Below are 22195 nucleotides of genomic sequence, written 5' to 3' on the forward strand. Positions count from 1 at the left end.
TTTCTTTACAGAGAGAGTGGTTGATCATTGGAACAAGCTTCCAGTGCAGGTGACAGCGTGCCAGACTTTAAGAATAAATGGGATACCCATGTGGGATCCCTACGAGGGTCAAGATAAGAAAATTGGGTCATTAGGGCATAGACAGGAGGTGGGTAAGCAGAGTGGGCAGACTTGATGGGCTGTAGCCCTTTTCTGCTGTCATCTTCTATGTTTCTATGTTTCTGTGTAAAGTCAATTTCAATAAAGTCAATTTCAACATTTCAAAAATTGTAACACATATTATTAGTGTTTTTATTAACATGAATATGTGACAAAAACTAAAAAAAATCTAAGCTGGTAAATAAATATGTAAACAATCAGAAAATTAACAAAGTAACTTCTATGGACATGTTCCTACTTAATCATAGTTGTTAAAGAAAACCTATCCAGACAGGTATCTTCAGGAGGAAATTGAGATTACATTACATTACAGATTTCTATTCCGCTATTACCTTTCGGTTCAAAGCGGATTACAATAAGAGTTGTGGAGGGAAGGGATATAAAATTAGATCAGAGATCGTTTCTGAGAGAGGGAGAGGTAGGATCAGGGGTAGGTAGGAGGGAGGTATTCGTGGTATTAGGCTTTACTCAGGGATTTCTTGAAGAGTATGGTTTTTATTTCCTTTCTGAACCTCTTGTAGTCAGGGGTTGATATCAATAGGTTGGAGATTTGGTTATCTAGTTTTGCTGCTTGAGTGGCTAGTAAGCCGTCGTAAAGTTTTTTCTGTTTTACTTCCTTGATTGTGGGGTGGGTGAAAGGGGTGTGTGTTTTTCTATGCCTGGTAGAGGTAGTTTGGATAAGGCGGTTGTTTAGGTAGGTTGGGCTGTCCCCGTTTATAGTTTTAAATAGTATACAGTAGAATTTAAATTGTATTCTTTCTTGGATTGGAAGCCAGTGTGAATCGATGTATGCCTCAGTGATGTGGTCATATTTCTTCAATGAATAGACGAGTCTCAAAGCTGTATTTTGAATTGTTTGTAGTTTAATCTTTGAGCAGCTTATCAACAATACCAATTTTTCAATGTATATCTAAAAAGAAAACCATTTATAGCTATCAAGTAGATTTAAGTCTGAACTGAATGAAATAAGCAAGGAAGATGTGGAAAGTGACTGACCTATGTTTTTTTTCTTCTATTTTGCAGGACTCTGAGACTCATTGAACAACTACAGCATGTCTAAGAACCACATTTAAGGTAAGTTCACTAACATGTACTGAAAAGTTTACGACTGTATAAATTCATCAAACATCTCCCTGAATCTACACCTTACTGTTTCTGTCGGTAGTAGAACCTGATTAATTGTATAGCCACCATGTAAAAATATGCTTATGCTATTAACTGGGCTTTTCAAATAACTGGAACATATATATTATATGTTATATATTTTAATATTTATATACCACTTATAGCCTAAGTGGTTTACATTCAGGTGCTCATGTATTTTTCCCTATCAGTCCTGCTGGGCTCACACTCCAACTAATGTAGCCAGGACAATGGGGGGATTAAGTGACTTGCCCAGGGTCACAAGGAGCAGGGTGGGATTTGAACCCACAATTTCAGGGTGCTGAGGTTGTAGCTCTAACTACTGTGCCACACACTCCCACACAATATACATATCTTCTGGTTATTTGAATAACCCGATTAATCGCATAAGCAGATTTTTACACGGTGGCTATACAATTAGATGGGTTCTACTAACAACAGTAAGGTGTAGATTAAGGGAGATGTTTGACAACTTTATTTCATGGCCTTCCTCCCTAGGGCATATCTGTTGGTTATTCACCTGACCAATAGCCCAGCCATGGATAATAATAATAACTTTATTTTTTATACCGTAATACCTCACAGTTCAGTATGGTTTACAACAACAACAAAAAGACTGAAAACACAGTGATAATATATCAAGTTGCATTATTAATAAAACCACTGATTTCTTGAAATTGACAAGGCATTATACAAATTTACTAAACAGGTAAAGGGGCATAATCAAAAGGAACGTCTAAGTCCGTTTTCGTTTAAGTCTCAAGTTGTCCAAAGTGAAAAACAGCTTAGGACACATTTTCGAAAAATACACCCCAATTTTTTTTTGTTTCGAAAATCGTCTAAGTATACGTCCTACTGATCTGATCGTCCAAGTCGCTAAATCGTCCATCTTTATACCACATTTTTATCCAACTTTTCGTCCAAGTCAAAAATGCCTAGAACAAGCCCTGTTGGACGTGGGAAGGGTCTGCAAAGTAATGGACTGAACACCCAGACATGGCACCTAAATAGTGGGGTACCTTACAGGGCACTGCTGTGAACTTCACAAAAAGGGTTCCATGTCTTCATCTCACTACAGCTCCCTTGTAGGTCATGGTGAGCCCCCCAAACCACCTCCAGAATCCCCTAGACCAACTTATCTACCACCCTAATAGCCCTTATGGCTGCAGGAGCCACTTATATGCCAGTACAAAAAGGTTTTGGGGGTGTATAGGGGAGTGCACATGTTTAAGTATCAATGCAGTGATTACAGGGGCTTATGGGCATGGGTCCTCCTCTTCATGGGTTCCTAACCCAACCCCAAGATGGTTTAAGACGCCTCTGTGCAGCATGACTAGGCTTTCCTATGCCAGGCTGCCAGGTGATGATATTCTGGAGGCACAATTTCAAGTTGTGATTAATACTTTTTAGGGGGGGGGGGGGTCAGTGATCACTGGGGTAGTGTGTGGGGGTCTGTATTATGTGTTTGCAGTGCTTATCTGGTCACTTTAGGTGGTTTTTTGTGACTTAAAGCATATTTTAAATGGGCTAAGTCTGTCGATCCTGCGCTGTATAATTTTTGGTTATACATGCAGTATGACTAAGTCTAAGCCTGCCCATATTCCACCCAAATCTCACCTTCGACACTCCTCCTGACATGCCCCTTTTAGCTATGGTCATTCAGTGTTTAAAGAAGATAAGCGATATTTCAGAAGGAAATGAAGTGAATCAACTATCAGCAATATTAGCTTTAATAGTTATTTGAGTATTAGCAACTGAATGAGAGTGTGGCAAGCTGATTTTTGCAAAACGTAAATCTGACCACGTCTCCCCACTCCTGGCCAATCTTCATTGGCTCCCAGTGATTTCCAGAATCCAATTCAAATGCTCTTGCCTGGCTTTTAAGATTATTCACGGCATCCTTCCTTCCCTAATCCCACTTTCTTTCAACTCCTCGTGCCCTGACTCCACCAGGACCGCCCATAAATTAAAACTATCCTTCCCCTCCCTACATGGTATTCTCCACGCAGGTAAACTGGGAAAATCACTTCTTTTCAAAATCACAGGGATTTACACAGAGGTGCAAATCATTTGCATGCAAACTCCCCGACTCAATTGCTCAGTGAGCAATTGAGTCGGTGCAGAGCCCTATCACTGCTGTCAGGACTTCTGTCGGGAGGCACTGTTTTTTTCCTTTATTTTTTTAGTAACACAGATTTTGCGTGTATGCAAACTTGATAATGAATAAATCACTATTTGAAAATCGGCCAACAGTGATTGAGCTGCAATCTTTAGTGAATCTGGGCCAAAGAGGTAACAAAGCAGTTTCAGTTCCTTTGTAGTAGAAAAGCAAGCCAAAGTCTTTGTTAAGTAGGAGACAGAGAGGTGTCAAAACAGTTTATTTTTCTTTGTAGTGGGAAAGATAAACAAGGTCCTTGTTGAGTCCTGTCCGGTGGGTATCAAAATATTTCATCATTTTGATTTTAAAAGTCTTATATTCTTGAATTGTCTTAAAATTTCCTTTCAGTATTCTCGGCACAAAACCAGGAGAAAAACCTCCACACAGAAGTCTAGAACCAACAAACAACAGTGAAGATGCAGTATTTTGTCAGTCCCATTTCTATAGACATATATATCTATAGCAGGGGTCCCCAAAGTCCCTCCTTGAGGGCCGAATCCAGTCGGGTTTTCAGGATTTCCCCAATGAATATGCATGAGATCTATGTGCATGCACTGCTTTCAATGCATATTCATTGGGGAAATCCGGAAAACCCGACTGAATTCGGCCCTCAAGGAAGGTCTTTGGGGACCCCTGATCTATAGTAATTGATGTTTTTTCTTGTTTTATAAAAATTGTTTTCAGTGTTTGTGACCAACCATTATCTTGTTTATAGAAAAACAATTGTGGTTTTGGTTTACAAAGGTGTCTGCTATTTTTATTTTGTTGATTATATGCAAAAATACAGAATGCAGTCATCTACAATATGTGTGTATTTTTCATTTCTGTCTAAATTTTATTGGTAAAATCATTGTTTCATATTCATCATTTAAATTTTTTACCTTTTTAAAATATTTTGTTTATGTCATTAACAATTATCTATGGGGCTCATAATAATAATAATAATAATAAACATACAGAAAGTGGCCTAATTCGGTACTTGGACGATTAAAATAGACAGATCATCCAAGTACCGATAATCAAGGCTGGTTTTAGATGTATCTAAAACCAGCTTAGGCCTTTACCCTGCCTCTGAACACCTAAAACGAAAAGGGGTGGTTTTGGAGGAGTGGAAAGAGCGGGAGGTGGGCCGACCAAGACTTAGTCATCTGGCAGCCATAACCAAAAAGGTTTGACCGATAACGATCATGCCACGATCGCGATCTCTCCGCCCCGAACCGATGCCCGGCAGGAGGGATCCTAAGCCCTCCTGCCAGCAAACACCCCTGATGATCCAAACACCCTCCTGCCATCAAACCTACCTCCCCCTGGAAATGAGCTGAACACCGGCAGGGAGGATCCCATGCCCTCCTGCCAGCAAACCTCCTCCCGAAACAACTCCAAACTGGCATGAGGGATCCCAAGCCCTCCTGCTGGCAAGCCTACACCCCCAAACTCCCCCACAAACTCATCAACGGCAGGAGGGATTCTAAGATCTCCTGCAGGCAAATCTCCCCCGACCAAACCCCACACTCCGCTCCCCCCCCCCACTATCCTGGACCCCCCTGACTAACCTCAAAAGTTGGCCAGATGGAAAGATCCTCTCTCTGTCCAGCAGGCCCGCCATCCTCGGAATGGCAGGGCTGCCCCTTCCAATGCATTGTGGGATGCACCAGGGAGGAGCCCAGGTGCATAAGGCCGACCCACAGGAGGGGCCTTAGACAACTGGGCCAACCGGAATTGGGGCAGATGCCTAAGGCCTCTCCTATGGGTGGGGCTTTAGGCAAATGGGCCAACCAAAGATTCAGTTGGCCCATGTGACTAAGCCCCCACCCATAGATGGGCAACTTTTGAGGCTAGTGGTGGGGGCCGGGGTAGTCAGAGGGGTCGGGGTGGGGGCTGGTCAGGGAGAGGTTTGCCGGTAGGAGATCTTGGGACCCTCCTGCTGGTTCGGTATTGTTTCGGGGGGGGGAGAGGTTTGCTGGCAGGAAGGCTTGGGATCCTACCTGCCAGTGTTCAGGCCGCAGGGTATGTTTGCTGGCAGGAGGGCTTGGGATCGGTAGGGTTCGGGGGGATTGCGATCGCAGCAGGAATGATTAGGCATCTCTCTTGCCGCAATCCTCTCCTGACGCACCCCTATCCTTTAACTCCCCTCCCCACCACTTTCCCATCCCCTACATCACCTATTATCAAGTCCCAGGTAAAGGGATAAACAATTTAGCAGTCATGGAATGTATATCAAATTTATCTAGTTTATTAAGAAAATAACTATCTGTGCGGGGAGGTAATCTCTGAATATAAGGACCTCAAATGGAATAAAAGTTTTTAAAGCTTTTAAAGGTGAGGTTCAAAGCCCGAAATTCAAGAAGCAGCAATGCATGTAAACAATTTCTCCAATGCCAAACAGAGAGAGCTTCTGTCTGCGTCCAATTTTGAAGAATACATTTCTTACCTAAGATACAGGCTTTCAAGACCCAACATCTGGCACCCCACTCCCTAACCTGCAAAGCTGCCATCTGCCCTAGCAGCAACCCACCTATATTTAAAGTAATAGATTGCTGTAAAACATCTCCTAAATAGGTTATAACCTCTTTCCAAAATACTGTTATTTTTGGACAAAACCACAAGGAATTTATAAAGGTATTTGATGCCTCCTTGCAGCGACTACAAAGAGCCGATGAAATCCCTACCAATTAAATAAAGTTGATGTTGTGAAATATAAGTTCTATACATTATACGGAATTGACATTTCCTCAGTTCCGCAGAAACCACTCAAGTAGGAATTAAACGAATAAGACGATGAAATTCACCCATTGACAAAACTGTTCCCAAGTCTACAGACCATTTATCCTAACCCAGCCAACACATGTCTGTCATCCCCTCTATAGTCCCCTACCATCTCATAAGCCCCCTCTAATTCCCTACATGAGTACTAAGTTCAGACTCCCTTTTTATCCTATGTGATTCCACCTCATCAGCCCGCATCTAATTCCCTACCCCCTCTAATTCCTCTGACTCTCCCTTTTGTTCTGTGTGTCTGTCATAATTAGATTGTAAGTTTTTTTGAACAGGGACCATCTCATGCATGCCTAATGTATAGCGCTGCATGCATCTGGTAGCACTATAGAAATAATAAATTATTGTTGATGATTCTGTAGGCATACGTCTGGTGCCCAAAATTAGGGTACGGGAATTATCGTATATACTCAAATATAAACCAATCCGAATATAAAAAGAGGCATTCTTTTACTTCCCACCCCCCACCTCCCCCCAAAAAAAAGTGTGTGTGGAGGGGAGAAGGGGGAAGGTTGAAATCAAACCAAAGTTAGAAATTTGGATTATCATGGTGAGCCTCCCCTGCTCACCCTCCCGCCCCATCAGCTAGCTTGTAAGTCACTAATAATAAAAAGATCTGTGATGCTTAAGTCCTAAAGCTAACATATTCACAAGGCCTCTACATAGGAAAATACAATTACAAGTAACCACAAACTAAAATATGTAGACAAAAATTAAACATATACCTCAAGAAGCAGTGCAAACACCAGAGAAAAAGATATAGAAACAGCACTCTACTCTTTGGAAAATAAAAAAAGCAGTGTAAATTTACCATAAAACTGCATTTTCTATTCATGAAATTAAAAATAAAATTCTTTTTATTTTTCTACCTCTGTTGTCTGGCCATTTTATTCATGTTTATCTCAGTTTTCAGTTTCTGCTTTCTTTTATCTTTTCTTAATTTTATTTCCAGGGTCTTCAGTCCATCTGCCACTTCTCTCCCTTCATGTATTCTTTACTACCTCTCCTGCAGCCATCTATGACTGTAACCTTTTCCTTTCAAATTTTCTCCATTTATTTTTCTGCCTCTCTATCTGCTTCTACTTATAGCTTTCCAGCTTCCTCTTCCTATTATTCTCCAATTTTGTTTTGCTTTTTTGCTAATTCTCTCCCCATTCCAGCATCTTCTATTTATCTCTCCCCCCTCTATTTTCATTCTTCTGACCAGGATATCCTCTCTTGCCCCATCTATCCAACATATCCTCTCTCCTCTTTCCTACAACACCTCAACTATGTCTCTTTCCACCTCCATCCAAGATCTTTCCCCATCACCTTACTCCTCTCTCATATGCAGCATATCTGCATTCCCCTCTCCCTTCTTCTGTGTCAGCATCTCCTCTGCCTATTCCTCCAGTATCCAGAATCCAGTTTGTCTTCTTACTATCTCTACCCCATACCCAGCATCTCCAATCTGTCTTCCTACTCACCTCATGTCTGTTTTTTTTTCCCTTCACCCTACTACTCCTATGTCCAGCATCCTTCCATGTCCTTTTTTCTCATCTGATCTAGCAGCTCTTTATTTCTCCTTCCTAAGCCAAGCAGCCCCCATCTTAATCAAGCATCTCCCATTTATTACCCTACTCCCTCCATGATCACTATCTCCCCTCCTCCCCCCCCAAACAAGCAGCCACATCCTTTTACCCTTTGCCTCTTCCAGCACTCAGCTGCCATAAGCCCTGCCTTCTGCCCCAGTCATACTAAACTGGACAGAAATAAGTCTCTATAGGCTCTGCTGGTCTTATCTTACCCCCCCCCCCGAAGTTACTTCCTGTTTGTGAGGGGTGGGGATTGAGACCAGCAGAGCGTATAGCAACATAGGCAAGACGGAAAGCCCTGAAACTTCTCTCTTCATTATTGCCAGCTGGTTTAATGTATCCAGGACCAGGACTGAAATCGAAGACAGGGCTGATGGCAGCCAAGTGAGATGCCCAGACAGCATTGGTGTCAGCTTCAGGAGCAAAAAACAGTGCCAGTAAGAGCAATGCCAATTGGAGGGGGGAGGATGGACAATGAAGTACTTGTTATCAGAGATGGGATGTAACCTTCAGGGGAAGAGAGGGAGGAAGTACTCAAGTAATCAAGCAGAGACTCGAATATAAACTGAAATCCCCATTTTGGGCCATTTTTTGGCACCAAAAATCTTAGTTTATATTCACAGTAGCGCTAAATGTGATTCTAAAAAGGGCACATGCTCTTTATAAAATTGTGCTTAGCACTGATCTTTGCTGGTGCCCATTGTTGAGCTCATTTATAGAATCTGGCCCTTAATGGTGACTTACAGCTACTTGTAAAGAACTGGGAAATATGTGTATGTTATTCAGAGTTTGAGAAAGTACTATTCAGATGTCTAAATTAGGAAAACTGGTCATCATTAAGTTTTTGGAACTTATCCATCTCTATGGAATGTAGCTAACCTCATTAAAATATCTGTAGAGCTTATTAGCCTGGTTGAAACATGCAAATTCCATAATTATATTATACCCTTACAGAAACAGACTGAGAAAATGCAGAGAGCATGTTTATGCACAATGCCAATGTATATTAAAGGCAAGGCTTCTTGACAATTTCTAAAATGATCTTCATTTTCATAACCTGTCAGACATGAATTCAGCCTTAATCATCAGTAGGCAAAACAAGTTTCAAAATCCATATACCTGGGTAAATTGGCTGTCTCAAAATTTCCAACACTTTCCCTGGTAAAAGTATGCAAGGGGAACAATAGCATACACAATTTTACCTACTGAAAAGGTAGGTGGGCTCAGAGGCAACATTAGATCAATGATCCAGCAACATACGTCTTGTTTTTTCAAAATTATGTACCTTGTTCTCTGTGGAAAAACTACTACAGAAAAAGAAGAGACAAATCTCTGTTGGCTCCATTTCCTGAGGCAGCTTTCAGAAGAAGGTAGGCTGGTAGTTTGCATATGTTCAAGACTTTTGAAAATGATTTCATATACTTTATGTTACACAAGATAGCTCATTATTGTGCAAAGAATATTGCCAATGGCAGTATATAAGAAAGCTTGAACACCTGTTTTTTTTTTTTTAAATCAGCTGGTTAAAACTATTGCAGTATGCCTTTACTAGAATAATAGTTACCCTGTGCATTAAGGTACACCATGGACATTTGGCAGGAAATGAGGTAAATTATAGTCATGTCATCTCCCATGCTGCCATATATATACATAACTGCTTGTTATCAGCACTGATTAAGCTTGTTAAATAATTAAGGCCCTCTTTTACTAAGCCACGGTAGAGGTTTCTACCATGGCCTGGAGCACTAAATGTTCTGACTCTGGTCCAACACTCATAGGAATTCTGTGAGGGTCAAAGCATTTAGCGCTCCAGGCCATGGTATAAAATCAGAACATTCAAGATATTGAAGGGAATTGACTTAGTAGAGACATAGAGATTGTTCACCCTCTCAAAGGTGAAGAGAACGAGAGGGCACTCACTAAAGTTAGAAGGGAAAAGATTCCGTACAAACGTAAGGAAATACTTCTTCACCCAGAGAGTGGTGGAAGTCTGGAATGCTCTCCCGGAGCCTGTTATAGGGGAAAGCACCCTTCAGGGATTCAAGACACGGTTGGATAAGTTCCTACTGGAACAGAACATACGCAAATAAGGCTAGACTCAAATAGGGCACTGGTCTTTGACCTAAGGGCCGCCGCGCGAGCGAACTGCTGGGCACAATGGACCACTGGTCTGACCCAGCAGCGGCAAATCTTATGTTCTTATGTGGATTAGTAAAAGGCAGGCTAGACACCTATTTATTTATTTATTTATTTATTTTCTTTATTTATTTATCGATTTTTCATTTTAACAAAATCAAACACACCTATTTATTTTTATTTTAATTTATAAACCACTTGAATCTCAGCGGTGTACAAATCTCATACATACACAAATTATAAACACAGACAGGGGGGGTCACGTGATGCGAGCGCGGTGATCGGACGTGTGCCGCTGGGCTCCGCGCTCCGATTCCTGTATAACAGCACATAACTGCATTTCTTCGTCTTCCTGTAGCGCCCCTTATACGGCTAGAGCGCTTGGACTCCCGCCAGGAACATCGGGGGGAGTTTGCCGTTCCGGTTGAGCCCCGGTATGCCCATTAAAGCGGCCAAAGTTGCTAAGAGCAAACCCTGCACGCCGGACCCGAAAATGGCGTCGGCTCCCGAGGCTGCACCGCCAGTGGTGGGAGACTGGGCCCAGGAGATCTCTCGTCTGGTCACAACCGCTTTGGAGGACCGACTAAACAAATTACAGTCGGCGGTGGAGAGCATCCACGAGAAGTTTGAAGCTCAGGCTCAAAGGCTGGGGGCGGTGGAGCAGCGTGTTTCCAACCGGGAGGATGAGGCCCTTGAGGAACGGAGGTGAGCTGATGGCCTGCAATCCCAGGTGTCGGCCCTCCAGGACAAGGTGGACGACCTGGAAAACCGCCATCGGCGAAATAACCTGAGGGTTGTGGGGCTCCCGGAGCTGAAGTCATCGGATGACCTCTATAATTTCTTTCATTCCTGGCTGCCGGAGCATCTCGGCCTGGAGGCATCGGCGGCCACGTTTGTGTGCGAGAGAGTGCACCGGCTGGGACCGGCTGCGGGGCCCAGCTCCAAGCCTAGAGCGGCTATTGCCAAATATGCGAACTGGCGAGAGAAAGAACACTTGCTAAAAGCGTATCGGGCAGCTGGCAATCTGATGTATGAAGGCAGCCGGCTGCTACTTTTCAATGACTACTCAGCACGTGTTTCATCCCAGAGGCGGGAAATGGCGCCCATCTGCACCTCCCTACATCGCAAAGGGGTTCGCTTTGCTTTGGTTTACCCTGCCAGCTTGAGGATCTGGAGGGAAGGCAAGGTGCACACTATGCTGACCAAAGGGGAGGCACAACGATTCCTCGACGCTCTCAATGTTGCCGGTCCTGATGGGGAGAGCGGTAAAGAGGCGGCCTCTTGAACTGGGTGCTGGCATGTCCATGCAGCTGCGGGGTGCCTGGCTTGCTGCCATCATGGTGGTTTGCGCTTCTCTCTGCCTGGCTGATTGTTTGGACTGGTGCTGCTGGACTCTCCTCTTCCTTTCTCCCAGCTCTTGTGCTTTGCAGTAACTGAGATTTGAGGATGCGCTCATGAAGGTCTTGCTGGTGTTGGCATTCATATCCTGAGCGGAGGGTGCTACGGGCAGTGGTCCTGCTGTGGTTCTGCTTTCATTGCAATCGCCTGTTCTTGCTATAGAATGCCTAGTATTATCATCTAGCTGGGTTGTAGGTGATGGGGGAGGGGGGGTGCATGTTATTGTTCTATACTGTTTATTACCGTGTTATACTATATGAAACATGTTTTGTACTGCTAATATCGGATTGTGGATTGCCCAGATCCATGACCCCTCTGTTGTTTTCTGTTTATGCTGTCCCTTAGGGGATTTTGTTTTGCTGTTTTATTTTTTGGGGGTTTGGTGGGAGTTCAGGGGGAGACCTGGGGGAGCTTTCTCTGGGGTGGGGAGGGGGGACAGGGTCGTGTGAATGGGGATGAGACTGGAGGGGCGGGGGGGGTGAGTGGTGGGATGTATGGGTATGCGTGTGGAGGGGGGGTGGGGAGTTGAGTGGTAGAGCTGCACCCATAGCTTTTTTCTGGGGGTCCCGGTTCTCCAGGCGGGGCTGGAGGACGTTGGGGGCTATTGTCCTACTAACAGGGCCCTATTTGCAGAGAGGGGGGGTTCTTAGCTGGGGAGGCCTTCTCTCTTCTTTTTTCTCATTTCTTCCTATTTTGTCATCTCGTACTTCCTTTGATAATGGTTAATCTCCGCTTTTCTACTTATAATGTAGATGGTATTCATTCCCCCGTGAAGAGAAAGAAATTACTAAATTGGTTTAAGCGTAATCACATTGATATAGCATATTTGCAGGAGACTCACCTCTCTAATGCCAAGCATGCCAGGTTGCGGAGGGAATGGGTGGGCGAGGTGTGTTCTTCTTCTTTTAACTCCAGACAGAGGGGGGTGGCAATCCTGTTTCATAAACAATTGCCTCTGCATATCCACAAAACGCTCTCGGACAAAGAGGGTAGATATGTGTTGGTGCTGGGGGAACTATGGGGTCAGAAATGGCTGTTTTGTAATCTCTATGCCCCTAATGTCTATTGTCACCGCTTCTTCTCTGGGCTGTTGGCTACAGTGGCTCAGTACCCGGAATATCAACCTTTGCTGGGGGGGGATTTTAACATATCGGCAGATCCCGTGATGGACTGCAAGCCAGCGAGGGTGTGCCCGAGGGACCATGGAGCCAAGGGGGTAAATTTTTTGATGGATCAGCTGCATCTGTTGGATTTGTGGCGGACTATGCATCCCACTGAGCATACATACACTTTCTATTCTCACCCTCATGATGTTTATACACGCTTGGACTACTTTTTGGCACCGCCCTCACTACTCCCGCAGGTGGAGCATGTTTCTATAGAAGAGGTTCCATTATCCGACCATTCCCCGATGATACTGTCGGTTCGACTTACGAATGATATTCCACAGCGGGGGTGGCGGTTCCCGAGCCATTTGTACAAGGATTTGGAGTTTCACCGGTATCTCAGGGAACACTGGCTGGACTATTGTCGCCATAATGCTACGCCTGATGTTGACCCGATAACATTCTGGGAAGCCTCGAAGGCAGTACTTAGGGGGCACATTATAGCTTATGTGTCTGGGGTTCGACGGCGTCAGGAGGCAGATTTATTGCGGCTCTCTGAGGAGTTGAAAATTTTGCGAAGAAGGCATGTCGCTACGCTCTCAGCGGCTGATAGGAGTCGGATGGGCGATGTCCGTTCTCAATTGGAGGTCCTTCTGACGCAAAGGGCCCATAGGGATATTTATTTCCAACGATATCGCCTCCATCGCTGGGGGGGGAAGGCGGGGCGGTTGCTGGCTAATCTCGTGCGTCCTCCTCGAAAACAACAAGTCATTTTGTCCATTAAAGATCAGGAGGGTTGGCTTCATACTGGAGCAGAGGCTATTCAGTCCCAATTTGTGAAGTTCTATGAGACACTTTATTCCCATCGCGATTCCCTTGATCACGACCGAACGGAATTTTTTCGGGATTTAGCTTTGCCTCAAGTGACCGCTGCCCGACTTGAGCTTCTGAACGCGCCGGTTACGGGGGAGGAAATTCAGTTGGGTATCAAAGCGTTGAAACTCACGAAAGCGCCGGGACCTGATGGGTTTGGGCCCGAATTCTATAAGATTGTGGCGGATTTAATTCCTCCAGCGTTGGGAGACGCTTATAATGCAATGCATTCGGGACAGGGATTGGGCCTGAGAAATATGGCCCATGTGGTATTGCTCCCTAAACCGGGGAAGGATCCAGCACAGGTGGGATCCTACCGCCCAATATCTCTGCTTAATCAGGATGTCAAATTATTGGCTGCTATATTGGCCCGCCGTCTGAATGCTGTTCTTCCTTCGTTGATTCATGAAGATCAGGTGGGATTTATTCCGGGCAGGTATGCCTCTATGAACCTTTTCCGGGCCTTGATGGCACTACATTCCAGACGGGGGACAGGGAGCACATCGGCTATAGTTGGTTTAGACATGGAAAAGGCCTTTGACAGCATCTCGTGGCAGTATTTATTCTGGGTTCTGCAACAATATGGATTGGTCGGCCGCTATCATGAATGGATTCGTAGTCTATATCTCCACCCGCAGGCGCGCTTGCTAGTGAATGGGGGTCTTACCGCTTCTTTTCCTTTAGGTAGAGGCACACGGCAGGGGTGTCCCCTTTCCCCTTTGCTTTTTGTGCTAGCCCTAGAACCTTTGGCAGCCCGGTTGCGCTCTGATCCTTCCATTAGGGGAATTCGGATAGGTGACAGGGAGAGTCGGATTAACCTCTTCGCTGATGACATCTTACTCTATCTGGATCGTCCCCTCGATGATCTGGAGCGAGCGCTCGGGATGGTTCGTACTTTCGGTAATTTCTCAGGCTTGCGGGTTAATTGTGCCAAGTCCGAACTGTTGCCTCTGGATTCCACTCACGGGGAGGCGTGGCACTCTGCTCTTTCCATTCCGCCGGTTAGAGGGCCGTTGCGGTATCTGGGGGTGTATTTGACGCCTGACTTATCCCTTCTGTATCAGTACAATGTTCGCCGACCTCTTGAGCACATCGCAGCCCAGTGTGAACGTTGGAGGGAGTTACCGTTGGGCTTGTGGGGCAGAGTGGCCCTCACAAAAATGGTTCTTCTGCCCAAAATCTTATACCCCTTACAGACTATCCCCTTGTGGCTCTCTGCCCGGGATGTGCGATTTTTTCGTTCCACTATTTCTACTTTTATTTGGAGGCGCAAGAGGGCTCGTATTAGTTACGCTAAATTGATGCTGGATAGATCGCAGGGGGGCTTGAATCTCCCTGATGTTCGACATTACAATGTAGCGGCTCTGTTTCGTTTCATTCATGAGGGTTGGACTGGCCATTATAGGTATGCTCCGGGGGGATGGCTCGCTTCTTGGTGTGCGCCGCATTCCTTCTTGGCTCTTTTACACCTGCCGCCTTCGGCGGTTCCGGGGGGTTCCTCGACAATGGCTCTTCTCCAGCCGATTCGGCTGGCATGGAGATGGTGGAGGCGACAGCAGCGGAAAACGCCTGCTGCGTCGATACTCCTGCCTTTATGTGGTAACCTTGCTTTTGTTCCGGGGATGGGTCCTACTCGCCTCAGGGCGTGGGAGGCGCGGGGGTGTCGGACCTTAAGGGATGTTTGGGATGGAGGAGATGGGGTAGTATTTCCTTCTTATGCTCAACTTCAGAAGAGATGGAATCTGCCCCACACTCACTTTTGGGTGTACCTTCAGATACGTCACTATTATACTACGCTAACCCAGAAGTGGGGGGATGCTTGGCTCTGTGGTCCCTTGGATGCATTATTCTTTCTGGTTCCGCCGGCTCAGAACAGTCTGTCCACATGGGGTCGGCTGTTGCGGGCACAATTGCCTGTGGGCGCCCTTGATGATGTGGCCGATGTATGGCGGAGGGAACTGGGCTTCCTGGGGGATCGGAGCGCGTTCCTTGCATTGTTTGGTCCTCTTAGAACCATGGGGGGCTCGTCCGATCTTCGGGAAATGCAGTTTAAGATATTACATAGGGCATATATCTCCCGGAAGCATGGGGCTCGCATGGGCCTTTGGGAGGGGGATGTCTGCATCAAGTGTTGCCGTGCTGCTGGGACTTTGACCCATCATTTTTTGGAATGCCCGTCCACTGATTTGTGGCTGCAGGTTATCCCTTTTCTGGAGCGCATAGTGCACCGTCCAGTCCCACGTGATTATGGCATGCTCTTGTTGGGCGACTTGAGAGTTTTGGAGGAAGCTGGTTTTTCGGCTCCTCAACAGAAATTTCTTTATTTAGCCTTCCTTTTGGTGAAAAAGCTTCTCTTGCAATATTGGGTGTCTGATCAGGTGGCCTCTTTTAATCATTGGCTCCATCGGATGGCCCAGGTAGCACAATTTGAAATTCGCCTTTCTCCACGGGGGGGACGCATTGATCAGCGCTGCTATGTGGGGTTATGGAAGGCGGTTTTGTCGCTGTGTCCCGGGGATTTGGGGGCACAGCTGGAAACCCGTTCTTGAGGCTACAGTTCTTTTTCTTTCTTACTTTCTGTATCTCGTTCCTCCTTCAGGGGGGCCTGCTGGTGGATGTGTGGGGGAGTGTGTGGTTGAGGGGGGGTGTGTGGTTGTGGAGTGACTGTTGTGTTTTGTATGGAGTGTTGGAGGGGGGTGTGCGTTTGGTATGGCTGGGGGGATGCTTCTGCTCTTCTTCTTTGAATAATTTAAAAATCTGCAGATTGTGACTGATTGGCTCAGAGCTTGGCCGTTCTTCTTTTCTTATTCTGAGTTTACCAGACCGTGTATTGTTGGAATTTGTATTTTCTCTATTTGGACCTGGTGATGTTGTACTGCTGGGTATCTGTGTCTTCTGTGTTGCAACTGCTTCTAATAAACATTATTTCAAAAAAAAAAAAAATAAACACAGACAAAACATCATGAAATATTACAAATGACTTTAACTTAATCTTTCCAATTTTCCTTAGTACCAAAATTTAATGAAATCTAGATAAAACAAATTTAGAGAAAGACGTCCACAAATAGTTGTGTTTTTAATAATTTCTTAAATGGCGTATGATCTTTACATAATCTCATTGTTCCTGGGATGGAATTCAAGAGGTTGTTTTTTTTTTTTTACCAGCAGTAGAAAAGATAGGATTCATTATGTGAAATCTAAAATATTTACCGTATCTTCCTTCTGACTAGTTAGTAATATTCCCCCAGCAGATCTCAAGCTTCTTGCGGGTTGATCTAGACACCTAACTTTAGATGTATTTTATAGAATCAGGGCCAAATTGTTCAGCTATTTTTAGGTGATTTACAAGCTTTCTGTCATTTCTGGTCAAATCTAAAATGCTACAATATACAGGTTGCATTTTACAATCCTAAAAGATTATAGGGTGAGAAAAATAATGTAGGAACATGAAATATAAAATAATGCACTGTTCCCTAAAATAACTGCTACACTTTGCTTTCTTGATTCATTGCATGTTGATTCACTGATATTTGATTGCAATTCAGCATGAAGTTAAAACAAAGTTGTTGATTTGCTTACAGGGCAGTTCTATAATATATGTTCTCACAGTTATACGTTGATAATTATACACAGAAGTCATTTGAATAATGGCATACATGTTCATATGTGAGCAGGCAAGCATGTTCATGCTAAAATTCAGCTTAAGCATTTTTCTATAAATACATGCATTTCTTAGGCAGTCTAAGTGGAATGCAAAGTTACAAATATAATTTAGAGAGTGGCCAAATCCAGCATGGGGTAATGGAGTCCGATGCCAGACAGACTTGTATGGTCTGTGTCCAACACAAGGTGAAGGTTTGATAATTCCAGCGTGTTGATCATAGTGGAGGAACTATGCAGCTTAGGAGGGAGGGACAGGCATCTTGACATCTTAAGTGGAATCTTAAGGCATCTTAAGTGGAATACTGTCAGCAATACAATACAATATATGTATTGTATTGCTGACAGTATTCCACTTAAGATGCCTTAAGATTCCACTTAAGATGTCCACATCTTGTTTGGCATTTAAACATGGGTGACCTGGGCCCATGGGGTGGTAGGTAAGGCTCTGATCACCTTGTTAGGCAGACTGGATGAACCGTGAGGGTCTTTTTCTGCTATCATTTACCGTGTTACTGTGCTTATAGTTGTGTGTAAATGTGTAGCATGTAAGCATACACATTTACACCTGGTTCATGACTGGCATAAGGAAAAGAGAATGACATTTGATATTCTGTAGAGAATAACATAGGGATAAGATTTGTCCCCATCCTTGTCCCATCCCCATAGGCTCTGTCCCCATTCCTACCCCTTCCCTGCAGGCTCCATCTCCATCTTCATCCCTGCCCTGTCCCCATGAGCTCTGTTCCTATCCCTTCCCTGTCCCCTTGGACTCTGAATACATTTGCACAAGTCTCAAAGACTTATGATTTTATATATATTTTTTCCTATTTAAGTATTTTATTTATTTCAATATAATATCAAGTAAAACTTGTACAGAAAGCAAATTTAACCAAACATATTACAGTGATTTTATATTTAAATATTTTTATTACAGTATAAAAGGAAACAAGATTCTATACAACTGTTTATAAATCACAAATAGAGCCTTCTATTTCAATCTGGTTTTGGCGCAACCTTTCCAAAGATTTGGTTGTCTATGTATTTATATCATCTGGAAAGATAACTGGATTCAGAAGAGAACCTAAACTGTGTAGTGGATGAACGGGAAAATAAGTGTCTATTAAATGTTGGAAATACTTATTGATGCTAGCTGTGATAGATGAATCTATTGCAGTAACAATAGGATGATTGAGCAGCTGGGCACATGATGGAAGGACATTGCAGATGGTAGGAGTCTGACCAGCAGACAAGTCTTCTTGTTGCCATATCAAAGACAAGACATAGAAACATGATAATAATAATATTAATTTTATTTTTATATACCGCCAAAGGCGGTTTACAACAAGAAGCGCTGGACAATCAGCGAAGAGGTCACAATTCAAAGTCATCAATACAATCTTACATAATGGAAGATGTGGAAAGCTATATAGTTCTTAAGGTTACTGGTTGAATTAGCAGAGCTATAAAAATTCTACATGGAGTGGTAGGTACAAGCCCCATCCAGTCTGCCCATCCACAGTAACCATTATCTCTTCCTCTCTCTAAGAGATCCCATGTACCTATCCCAGGCTTTCTTAAAATCAGACACAGTCTCTGTTTCCACTACCTCTACCAGGAGACTGTTCCTCACATCTACCACCCTTTCTGTAAAAAAATATTTCCTTAGATTACTCGGGCTCGGTTCTTGGGCCTATTTTGTTCAATATTTTTATAAACGATCTTGAGGAGGAAACAACATGCAATATAATAAAGTTCGCCGATGATACAAAACTATGTCGGGCGGTTGGCACTCAAAGTGACTGCTAGGAGCTCCAGAAGGATCTAAGACAGCTGGAAACGTGGGCGACAAAGTGGCAGATGAATTTTAACATAAATAAATGCAAGGTAATGCATCTAGGAAAGAAGAACAAAGAACACGATTACAGATTGTTTGGGGTAGCATTAGCAAAATGCGAACATAAAAGGGATTTGGGGGTACTGATAGACAGAACCCTAAAGCCATCAGCGCAGTGTGTGGTGGCGGCGAAGAAAGCAAACAGGATGTTGGGCATGATCAAGAACGGGATCACGAGTAGATTGGAAGAAGTCATAATGCCACTTTATAGAGCAATGGTCAGACCACACTTAGAATACTGTGTCCAACACTGGTCCCCTTACCTCAAGAAGGACATAACTCTGTTGGAGAGGGTGCAAAGGCGAGCCACAAAACTAGTCAAAGGAATGAAAAATTTGAGCTATGAAGAACGCCTCAGGAAACTGGGACTGTTTACACTCGAGAGGAGAAGACTGCGAGGTGACTTGATAGAGACTTTTAAAATATTAAAAGGATTTGATAAAATAGACCAAGAAGCAGCATTGCTAACATTTTCAGATGTGACACGGACAAGAGGACACAGCCTGAAACTGTGTGGCAGCAGGTTCAGGATAAATGTCAGGAAGTTTAGTTTCACACAACGAGTAGTGGGCGCTTGGAATTCTCTTCCGGAGGATGTTGTGGCGGAGGCTACTCTTCTGGGTTTCAAACGCAAGTTGGATATACACCTTCTTGAAAATCATATTGAGGGATACGGTAATTTCAGGTCTTCAAAATAGAGAACCTGATGGGCCACCGCGTGAGCGGATCACTGGACTTGATGGACCTCGGTCTAATCCGGTGAGGGCATTTCTTACTCCTGAGCCTATTACCTCTTAACTTCATCCTATGCCCTATCATTCCAGAACTTCCTTTCAAATGAAAGAGACTTGACTTATGTACATTTATGCCATGTATGTATTTAAATATCTCTATCAAATCTCCCTTATCCCGTCTTTCCTACAAAGTATACAGACTGAGATTTTTAAGTGTGAACTCATACACCTTATGACGAAGACCATGCACCATTTTAGTAGCCTTCCACTGGACCGACTTCATCCTTTTTATATCTTAGGTGCGGCCCCCAGAATTGTACATAATATTCTAAATCAGGTCTCACAAGAGTCTTATACAGGGACATCAATACCTCCTTTTTCTTATTAGCCATACCTTTCCCTATGCACACTTGTATCCTTCTAGCTTTCTCCATCACCTTTTCAACCTGTTTGGCCACCTTAAGATCAGCACACCCAAGTTACGCTTTTCTGTTGTGCACATTAATTCTTTACCCCCAAACTGTACCATTCCCTTGGATTTTTGCAGCCCAAATGCATGACATTGCTAGCTCCTTACAAACACAACCCTCTAAAAATCGATCAGGGTCTACCACTGCTCCATCCCTATTCATATTTGTCTTCTGTGGTCTCGCTCCTGGCACTTCAGCCATTAACACACAACAGAAATATTTGTTAAGCAATTCAGCCTTTTCTTTATCAGCTTCTACATATTTCTTTCCTTCACCTTTGAGTCTCACAATGCCTCTTTTGTACTTCTTCCTATCACTAATATATTTAAAAAATGTCTTGTCTCCCCATTTTACCATTTCAGCTATTTTTTCTTTCATTTGCATATTTGCTTTCCTGACTACACGACCATCCTCTTAACTTTTCCAGATATTTTTGCCTGTCTTCCTCTTTCTGTGATCTTTTGTAGTTTATGAAAGCTAACCTCTTATTCCTTACATTCTCAGCTACTACTTTTGAGAACCAAAGCAGTCTTCTTTTCCACTGCTTGCCCTGGAATGGTAGCATGGAATATTGCTACTCCTTGTGTTTTGGCCAGGTACTAGTGACCTAGATTGGCCACTGTGAGAATGGGCTACTGGGCTTGATGGACCATTGGTCTGACTCAGTAAGGCTATTCTTATGTTCTTACTTGCCTCACAAAAAGGTTTGTCGCTCTTACAATTACTCCTTTCAGTTTTGCCCACTGCATTTCCACTCCTTCCCGATGTTCCCATCCAGACAAAAATTATTTGATGTAATCCCCCCATCTAAATAAACTTAGTTTTTTTAGAAGTCTAGAACCTTTGCTTAATATTAAACCATACCTTGCAGTGATCACTGGATGCTAGATAATCACCCACTGTAACATCAGAAATACTTTCCCCCATTTGTAAGCACTAAGTTCAGTATGACCCCTCCCCTTATGGGTTCCATTACCAACTGCTGGAACAGTTCTCATTGTATAGAATCCAGGATCTCCCTACTTCTAGAAGACCCCACAGTAGAAATACCCCAATCAACATCTGACATGCTAAAATCACCTATTAGTAAAACTTCACCTTTTTTAGAAATATTCTGAATGTCTACTATTAAATCTATGTCCACTTCTTCCATCTGTGAAGGAGGCCTATATATCACACCAATGTAAATGTATTCACCATTCCCTCTTTCCAAATTGATCCACAGTGCCTCTTCCTTGCCCTGAAGGTCCTGCAATTGTGTGGCTTTAATATGATCTTTAACATATAATGCTACTCTCCCTCCTTTTCTTCCTACCCTGTATTTCCTGGACAGATTACAACCTGGTATAACTGCATCCTAGTCATTGTTCTCCGTGATCTCCACTATATCCAACTCATCTTCTTCCATCACAGCTTCTAGATTCAGAATCTTGTTTTCCATACTTCGAGCATTAGTATATACTGCTTTCCAGACATTGTCCCCTTTTCCCTTCCATGTAGTGGTATTCAGTGATTTACTTACCTGAGGGCTTATACTCAACTGGGGGTTTTGATCACCCTGTCCCATCACTTCTTGTTTAAAGCCCTCTTCAGTAGATTAGCCAGGCTGCTGCCAAAATCACTTCTTCTCTTCTTTGATAGATCACACCATCCTTACTCAGCAGTCCTTGGAAAATCATCCCATAGTTCAGGTAGTCAAAATGCTCTCAATGACACCATCCACATAACCACACATTTATCTCCAGGATGCAAGCTTCTCTGTTCTGGCCTTTACCCTCGACAGGGAGGATGGACGAGAATACCACCTGCACACCTATCTGCTTCACCTTCTCTCTCAGAGCCCCAAAGTCACTTTTGATATGTTTGCAGGGGTACCTGGCAATATTGTCCTCATTGTATTGCTAATTGTGATGACAGTTCTTCAGCAGAACCGGAGGTCACTACTATATTCCCCTACTGAGCCATGTCCTGAAGACTGGATGTATTACCAGAGACACTGCTACTTCTTCTCCGAGACTGAAGCTGATTGGGAAACAAGCAAAAACTTCTGTTTCTCTCATGGCGCTTGTTTGCTTTTGATAAACAATGAGAAGGAACTGAACTTTATAACAA

At 43.7% G+C, this 22195-nt stretch overlaps 1 protein-coding gene across 2 annotated transcripts in view; it reads left to right on the forward strand.

The window, feature by feature from the left end:
- The window catches only part of PCDH15 (protocadherin related 15), a 2123136-nt gene that overhangs the window by 695041 nt on the left and 1405900 nt on the right, over positions 1-22195 (forward strand). For both annotated transcript variants that reach the window (XM_033941002.1, XM_033941006.1), the window contains exon 4: positions 1183-1233. The gene's annotated coding sequence lies outside the window, so the exon portion shown is untranslated. The remainder of the gene's footprint in view (positions 1-1182; positions 1234-22195) is intronic.

Source organism: Geotrypetes seraphini, chromosome 4, assembly GCF_902459505.1.
Source record: "Geotrypetes seraphini chromosome 4, aGeoSer1.1, whole genome shotgun sequence".
Classification (NCBI taxonomy): Eukaryota; Metazoa; Chordata; class Amphibia; order Gymnophiona; family Dermophiidae; genus Geotrypetes; species Geotrypetes seraphini.